General features: G+C 41.6%; 1 long non-coding RNA gene across 1 annotated transcript; it reads left to right on the forward strand.

Annotated features, from left to right (window-relative positions):
• Window positions 1–670: 670 nt before the first annotated feature.
• Window positions 671–2,080, forward strand: LOC136442211 (uncharacterized). The gene is made up of 2 exons (XR_010756979.1): window positions 671–951; window positions 1,399–2,080. It is a non-coding gene; the product is annotated as an uncharacterized lncRNA (long non-coding RNA).
• The last annotated feature ends 7,231 nt before the right edge of the window (window positions 2,081–9,311 follow it).

Below are 9,311 nucleotides of genomic sequence, written 5' to 3' on the forward strand. Positions count from 1 at the left end.
AAGGAAAGACAGCTTTCCAAACAAGCACCCATCGTGGTTGGACAGCTGCAAGTCGCGCTGTAGACGGGAACACCAATACTGCATACTCCTCTCGTTCCTGTACACACACGCACAGTAAAGGAGAAGCTAATCCGAGATGGTGGGTGGATCTTGGCCAATCGCACACGTATATGATTAGCAGGTATGTTTAGACACGAGATGTACGTATCTAGAAGACGACGTGTACATGCTCTCATATCTTATAGTATTCAAATATTGATGTACTCTTTGAAGTCGTTTACACATACACATTTCAAGAAAATAAGGGAAAATACGATGCATACATTAAGATGCAGTATAGTACGTTCTTGGTTTAGATATTCGATATACTGCATTTATGCAAAAACGATCGTAATGAACGTAAACCAAGAAAATATATCAACCCTCTTAAACCCTCTTGTTTGTTTTCAATAGAATAGAATAGAATAGAATAGTAAAATAATGATGTATAAAGCTAAGAACACAACCCTATTTAAATTTGAATCGATGGGGTTTAACTGGTTGTGTCATCAATGTCTGGAACACAGGAAGCATTAGATATGCAAATTGTGATACTTTTGCATTTGAATTATCAGACTTTACAAGTTTATATTGTGCCTTGTTAAATTTAATCTTTTGACTTAAAAGCACATCAAACTAAAAATAGACCACAATTGCTATTGCTTTGATACTATATTCAGAGTGGTCATCTTCAACCGCCAGGACTGTTGCTCGAATCGACTCAACCCCTTCAACATCCACATCGGGGATTCCAGCCAGGTCAGCGAGAACCCCAAGTGTGGTGGTGATCATCGAATCGACGTGAACCAGCCGTCCATTTCCATCTGGTGTGGGGGGATGGTGGGACGATTTGTGGGCGTCCGTCTCCCTCTTCCCGATTGCTGACCCTGTGCGAAGTCCAGATTTTTACAGGTAACGTTACGCTACCAATCTTCGTCCGATTAGTTCAAAACGTCATTCATATTAAAAACGCGCCAAAGATCAGAGCCAGATTTGTAACCCATGGGAAGAAATATCAGCTCTTATAAAGGAAACAATGCATGGTATGTAACTTTTTTCCCGCCAGGGTGACCTATTGTCACCAAGGGTGACATAGTATCTATTGTCGTCCACTTGGGTCTTTCTCCTTCTAGTGGTCTACCTGAAGGACATAAATCAGGAAAAATGCATATTGATTGTCTGAATTAATCCACAGACAAATAATTGTCAAGTCACTATATTTGTCCCACGGTTGAACAAAACGATGCATGCATGCCCGACCCAAAGTGGACGACAATAGGTACTGCACGACAATGAGTACCGCTACGTTACCTGTTGCGTTTCCCCTGTCATTTCTAATCCGAACTGTTTGTGTTATAGGTCTGTAGACCCAGGCCTGACCGGCGCCAAGCCAGGTGACCAGGATAAGTTGATGCGTGACCGCCTGCGGGAGGCGTGGGCGGCGCTGGGCGAGGAGAAACGGGATCCTCTGATCAGCCGGGTCGCCACCATGATCGTTCTAGTTCAACGAGAGGATAGCTTTGATATGATTTCAGGCTTCTAAAACTTGTGACTGTTCCATGTAAGCTAAAAAGAAGGAGAAACTCGCTAGACTAACGGCAGTGCATGTTTGCACCTGTAACAAGCCTGCTCTTTGCCTAGATGACTGAAATACTATGATATCAATTTTCCATTTAGAAAAATACGAGTATACAAACGTACAAACAAGTACATTGTATATGATTAAGTGGTGCCTCCCTTTCTGATCTCATCTCACAACGTATGATTGCAATGAATACTGGGATGTTGTAATTATGTAAATGATATTTGAATTAAAAATAGACGTTGAATGCGTGATTAGTCCATGTTATGTTTACCAGGAATACGGAACTTCATGTGTCGATGCTAAGGTGTTACATTGGATAAGAGAATGCTTCCGTTTCTTTGCAAGAATTTTAGGCGACAGCGCTCTTAGAATACAATCTGGATTTATGATTTCTAGGAATTACGTGTGTTATAGAATAAACACTGCAGATCAGTCGATTATAATGATATATACGTATCTACTCTACGACTGTCTCTGTTTCCTTGTATTCATGTAGTGTAATCAGGGCCCCCGTTCATGATGCATTGTCACGACTACCTTCCTTGTCCAAAATAGAACCATCTATAGATTCTTTTATTCATTTATACCATGTTTGATACCATCTATAGATAACTGTAACATACAAGCCACCAACGCTTCCCTTTAGCTTCGCACGCAAAGTTCATATACAGAGACACACCCATACAAGATACATAATCTTATCACATCACATCACGCTAATCGCTACCCGTGACAAAGAATTTAGCTTGGTTATGGCTACTGGTCGTTGCTGAGTTGCAATGGAGACAAAATACTGTGTGTACTCTATCTGTTAATACCACTTGCGTGAGTCACCACAAAGAGCGTCTGGAGAATTTGTGAAAGTGCGTCTTTTTACGGCGATCACTGCTGTCTGGCCATGGCGGTCATGTTTTTCTCATTCTAAATCTTCACTATCGTCTGCAAAAGTACAAGAATACAATTGTTAAGTTATATATATCTGAATTAGGGCGTTAATGTTAAACTGACAACTATAGTAACCATTGTGATGGCTCGGTCTTGTGTATGATGTAGCTTGGATTAAATGTGAATTATCTCCACGTAACAAATCTTGCTGTGTGGCTCGTTTATTACCAATTTTTCCCGATTGAATTTGTGAAGTAAGGAATCAGTCAGAAACCGTTTGCCTGATGTAGACGAGGGTGGCCCACTTTCCGAAATAAACAGAGGAAATGTTACTGGACACACTCTGTGGATCTGATATCATCAGCTCTTATCAGTCTACAAACATATAGCTATGCGTATGGTACTCACGGTTTGTGTTGCCCTCTGGACCCTGTTTGTAAGAGAGAGCCGATGTATGGACGCCGAGGAGCGGGCACTGTGGAGTATGGAGAGGTACATGAACATCCCTCCGGTACACAGCACTCGTCTGATGCTGCACCGGGTTGCCAGCTTTCAGGTCAGTTTTTAGGTGGAAGGCCTAAACCGTAACTCTATTTTCTTGTAGAATTGAGTTTAGGAAAGCAGGTGGTTACTCTAGGTGGGATAGCTTAAAACACCTGCTTTTCTAGTCGTCCCTCTATGTGACCATTTAGTTTGTTGGCTTTGGAATGATTCTCGTGGTCTTGATTTTTACATACACGTCATCTGATAGAATGTGGACGAAAGCAAATGAAACAGAAAATGTCCGTACTCTGTTGCCAGTAACAATAAGAAGTGTTCCGAAAAACAATCTTTCAAAGCCTTACATGCAGACAGATCAACTTCAAATACACACATATGCGTTGTTATTAGAGATAAAGGGCAGCAAGCGGGGAAGGTCACATGGATCAGACTAACGGCTGCGTTCAATTCTATGTTTGAAAACTAAACGCACCTTTTGCAGGTCAATCATCATTTCCAGTGTTCTCAGCTCTGCTACCTCACATCGGGATGTCAGTCCTACAACTACCGTAAAAAGAACGGCGTCTGCGAGCTGAATAACGTCACCAGGGATGATTCTACTTCCGCCACTAAGAACGAAGAAGGATGGGACCACTACGAGCGCTACTCCGCCCTCATCTCAAGGGTGAGTCTAACCAATGCTTTAGTTATATATTGTGCTTTTTGAAGGCTTGACCGAAGATATCTTCCACAGAAATAAGGCATCCAATTGTTACCATTTTAACTTGATTTGAAGACTACAAGATGGGACAGGACCAATTCCTAATCATTGCAAGCATGCACCAGATTCTGTTCATCAATAGAAGCAAAAAGGCATGCCAAAAACAGTGATAATATCCTTGTAAAGTTACATCTTCTTCAAGAACAGTACGATAGACTAGGAGCATCGATACCGTAAAGGACTGCTGTGATTAAGGGTCGTGTGACTTTGAAATGTATATTTTGCTGCATAGGCTTTGTGGTACGAGTGTTTCCACGTCAACCCTTGCGTGAACGGGTCGATATGTGTCCGTAAGTTACTGATGGAACGGGAACCAGCGAGATCAGCGTGTTCGCCTCTCTGTGTGTGCAGAGAGGGGTTCTACGGGCCGTACTGTGAGAAGGGGATGCCTTTGGAAAGTAGGGAAATCATGTTCTTTGCCATTATATGAAAGTTTTATCAAAGAAATGTTGATACTAAAATTCAAGTATGGTTCAGGTCTTGCACACTTCCGTGGTAAGGTTTGCATGAAAGTTGAGTATGTTTGCCTGTGTTATTTTTCCTGTGCGTTGTATATTGGAGGAGTTTTGAGATTTGGAAAGACAGTTTACGTAAATTGCCATACACACCGACATGATGTAGTCATATAGCGAGATACGTATAGGGGTGAATAAGCCCATCTTTAAAAGCTCCGTAGAGCTGAAGAACTTTCATATCATTTGAAGCCACCATACATCCCAATAAATGACATATACATTTCAAAACACATTGTTTACATTTACATACTACTAACCGAGTGTGTCATGCACTATCTTTCAGGTAACCTCCCGTGTGAATCACTTCAGTACGGATCCAGTGGAAGTATTTGGAGCCCAAACTATCCCATGGTAATAAACAGCTGTAAATTCTTTGGGAAAGAAATAATACTGATGGAGTAATTTACAGAAAGAAAATGTATTTTCGTTATACGTACCAGACCAGAAAATAAGTATACTTGGGGCCACATGGAGTAGAGCGTTTGTTTGACATGATATGACATGATATATGATACATTTACAAGTTGATATCCGTATGCAAGTAGGTAGGAAGGAGGAATGGGTGTGTGTTGTTGACAACATCTACATGTATATCGCGGTAATCGTATTTGGGGTTAAGAGAATGGAACGTTTTGGAAACAATTGTCGGAAATAATAGAGTTATTTCTGAAACCCATTCTTGCCAATTGCACAACAAACATTTTGGAATGTAAACATCAATGGTACAGGCCTACAGCACCGGGACGTGGTGTGAATTCTATGTGAAGGTTGCAGCAGAACACGTGGTGGAGTTTACCTTCAACCCAATATTCCAACTTGAACATCAACGTGACTGTCTGTTCGACTACATTCAGGTGAGTTATAAACCGAGCGATTTGTCTGCTTACCGATGTTAAAAGTAACAAGACTTCAAGTGCAGGTCACCGATACGACAGAGATTTATTTCTCATGTTTCACTATACTCCACATCCACTTATAATTAAGTGTTATAAATCAAAGCAATCATCTTATTTGGGGATACAACTCTCGTACGTGATAAGGTTGGACTTTTCCAACAGTCGTTTTCAACACAGTAATAGTAGATGGAAAGACCTGGTGACAAGACATCTTTTCACCACCAGAACTTTTTTTGTAACTTGGTTTCTTTGTTTCTTCTTAAGTTGTTGGAGACTGGGACTACCCTTGGTCGGTACTGTGGGGACAACTATCCCGAGGGCCCAATCACGTCCTCTGGTCCCGAGGTCACGACACAGTTCCGGTCTGACGAAAGTATCGTGGGTTCAGGATTTTCTCTCAGCTGGAGGACCGTGCTGAAAAATGGTGAATACAAATTATAAGATGTTTCCATTTATAACCTAGGAAACAAGGCACATGCACTGGCGCTATGGGTACACTTTCCGGTACATTACGTTTCCTTTGAACGGTTGCTCTTGAACGGTGTTTTGAAATCATCGAGTTCATCCTTGTTAGTATATGATAAAAGAGTTACTCATGTATGCTATATGTGTGCGTGAATGGTCGTCTCTTTTTATCTTTGATCTTTTTGATTGGAAATTATGATGACTTTTTCATTAATGGCCATATTGACGGATAAATTCGTGTTCTGAATTCTTGTAGCATGTGTGACCAAACACACGGGTACAGATCTGCAGTTCAAGTGGGACTTACCACCACTCACAGGACCGCCATTCACGTTTGAAGTTCAAGCAGGCCACGACGTCTATGTGGTGACGGCACCACTGAACCAGACCGCCGAGCTTGATAATATGTACAGGATTACCATTGGTGGATGGGGAGACCTAAAGTCTAGGATATACCGCCACGGCACTGACAACGAACTAGTCTCCACACCCGGTAGGTTCTGAGGATAGATTACATAGTTTTATAGGCTTCTAGTAGCTGTGGAGTAGAAACTGTTTAGAAGTGAAAATTGTCAAGTGATCTTTATTTATTTATTTATTTATTTATTTATTTATTTATTTATCTAACGTTATCTATCGTCTCAGCTTGTAATTACAAATTGATGTATATTAGACTGAGCTCTATCAGCCTCCTACATTAATCGGGTGTGGATCAGGACAATATTGATAGAGCTGCGCATGCCATCGTACGTTTTAGTATATTTTGTAAGTTGTTACGCTGTACAATATATATAAATATTATACCTAATGCCTATGACTATGTAAAGTTTGAATGTTTTCAATTGCTAACGATGTATCATATACATCGTGTCATTAATAAACGTGTGCCTTTTCAGATATGCTCTCTCGAACACAGTCCAAATCCTTCTGGATCTCCTGGGATTCAGACGGTACCATTGCGGTTGGGAGGGGTGGCGAGACAGTCTCATTCATGCGATGGGTGGACCCGAACCCTCTGCCGATCGGCCGTATCGGGTACTCTACTGGATACGGAGGTTCTGGACAGTGGAGGTTCTGTCCCACTGTTCGGCATGGAGGTACAGACGAGTCAGCTCAATGTTTAATGCATGCAGCAGAATATAACACATTATGATAAAAAATACGATAAATCTCGTGGAAAAACTCATGATACAATACAATACAATACAATACAACACCATACAAAGAATACCATACAATGCAAATTTTCATCCAGACGCCATCATGGAAATATGACATTGGAGGGAATCAGTAAAACTGAAGACGCAATGCAAGCAAGCAATGTCATATATGAATGTTCTCTTATACACATTTCAGAGATAGATCCGCTAGTTTTTAGTAGATTTGTATGTTACATCTGTGCACGTGCGTAGGGTTGTGTGTCTTTGCGCGCGCGTATGTGTGTTAGATACATGGTTTATGCTGAAAGTTTTTTTGTTTTTTTTTGTGTCGGTTTTTCCAAATTGACCGGTTGATTTCTAAACTTTCTTGCAGCGTGTGATACCAAACGCACTAAAATAAGCTACAACTACCATTGGGATCTCCCTCCACTCACCAGGTCGCCCTTCGTTTTTGAAGTCAAAGCTGGAAAACACGTCAGTCTGGCTCTGTCATCTCAGAACAAACAAGTCAACATTATGTATGAAATTCGCATCGGCCAGGGAAGGCATAGCGAATTTTCTACTATAGGCCGAGGCCCAAATGACCCAAACAAACAGAAGTATACACAACCTGGTAGGTACAAAATAATATGATTCTCTTATGGCTTTGTCAGTTTCAGTATGTTCGAAAGCAGGACAAATTGAATACTCACAGACAGTTTCAATTCACTATAACGTTGGTAGAGCAGAAATATCTCAAGATATGATATATGTATGTAAATATATCAGATATGAAAATTCAGTTGAAGGTTGATACACAAGACCACCAAGATATGGCACGAATGATCTGGGACTCCTTAGGTCGTATTACTAGTATTCTAACATAGGCTACACGCATACTGTTTGGCCTGGTCTTTCAATGTACAAATGTAACTACTATTCAAACGATGTGACCAGGGTTCATTCATGTTGCATTGTAGTTTTTAAATCGCGTGCGTAGCAATGGGCTTTTGGGTTCGTAAAAACATGCTTTGTTACCGCTGGCTTTTCGCAACTATTTGCCATCACAAAATAGATGATGTTGAAAGATTCAGCGTGAATCGTCAAACCTTAAGTGATATACATTTGCAATGAACTAAGAGAAGTGTACATATGGTCCAAATACCTCAACCGTGGTTGTAAAGGACCGCCTTTGTAGCTGGAAAGTAAAGATCACACGGGCTAACAGTGGGCATTCAGAGAGGGTAAAAATAGGTTTCTCAACTATCGTTTTAGGTCTCATCTCAGAGAAAGAGTACAGAGGCTTCTGGATATCCTGGGATTCGAACGGAACCATTGCTGTCGGGAAGGCGGATGAAGACGATCCGTTCCTGCAGCTCGTGGACACGAAGCCGTTGCCGATCATCCATGTGGGGTACACCACTGCCAGTGGCACCGGTCAGGGACTATGGAACTTCTGTCCCGCACTTCCGCGAGGTAAAGACAAAATTCAATGTGACGACCTAATCTTCTGATAGATGTAATAACAATAACACAAGCAGTGTGGAAGATATGTACGTGTTTCTATAAAACATAAACTACGAGCGGTTTACCAATTTTGTATAAATTCGGAAACCTCTCTTGCAGGCCCCCGAGACTGTTCAGATGTGCTGAAAGAAGGGCATCAGAACAGTGGGATCTATGTCATCTACCCGTACGAGAATGTCGCTGGGGAAAGCATTGAGGTGTTTTGTGACATGAACACGGATGGAGGAGGGTGGACTGTGAGTGTATATCTTTATTCAACGTCCTCTTGAAAAGGGATATCAGACGTTTGACAGCGTCAAACATTTGAAGCATGCATATTTCATGATTTATAGTAACAATATAGGATACAAGATTACCGGCATTATACCATAGACACAATAGATACTTCCACCATTGTTGACATGACCGTTGTCGCTCAGGTGATATCAAGAACACAGGTGATAGACCCAACCAAGGAACTGAACAAGTGATTGGAAAGTGACATTCAATGTGGCATTTACTATATTGAAAATAGTTGTTCCTCTCTGCAGGTATTCCAGCGTCGCCAGGATGGTTCTGAGAACTTCTACCGGGGCTGGGCTGATTACAAGACTGGGTTTGGCAAACTGGACGGAGAGTTTTGGCTAGGTGGGTTGGGAATTACAAATTGTCTTTTGTAGTTGCATCAGAAACTGGTACAGGTTTTGAAGTACATGTACAGCTTGTGCCTAGTAGGTAAGTGCCCTATGTTGCTAACACAGAGCTACATGTTCACAAAAATGTAATGCACTGCATCAAATTAAAGCTACGGCATATTGGCCACAGGACCATCAAAGACATTTTCCTTTCCTCTCACTATCCAAGGTAATGACAAGCTTCACCAGCTGACCAGCAAAGCCCAGTATGAGCTGCGGGTTGACCTGGAGGACTTTGAGGGCAACAGTGCGTATGCGCAGTACCGAGTCTTTACTGTGGGGAGTGAAGCTGAAGGCTACATACTCGCTGTTGGGGATTACACTG

The sequence above is a fragment of the Branchiostoma lanceolatum genome, chromosome 9, assembly GCF_035083965.1.
Source record: "Branchiostoma lanceolatum isolate klBraLanc5 chromosome 9, klBraLanc5.hap2, whole genome shotgun sequence".
Classification (NCBI taxonomy): domain Eukaryota; kingdom Metazoa; phylum Chordata; class Leptocardii; order Amphioxiformes; family Branchiostomatidae; genus Branchiostoma; species Branchiostoma lanceolatum.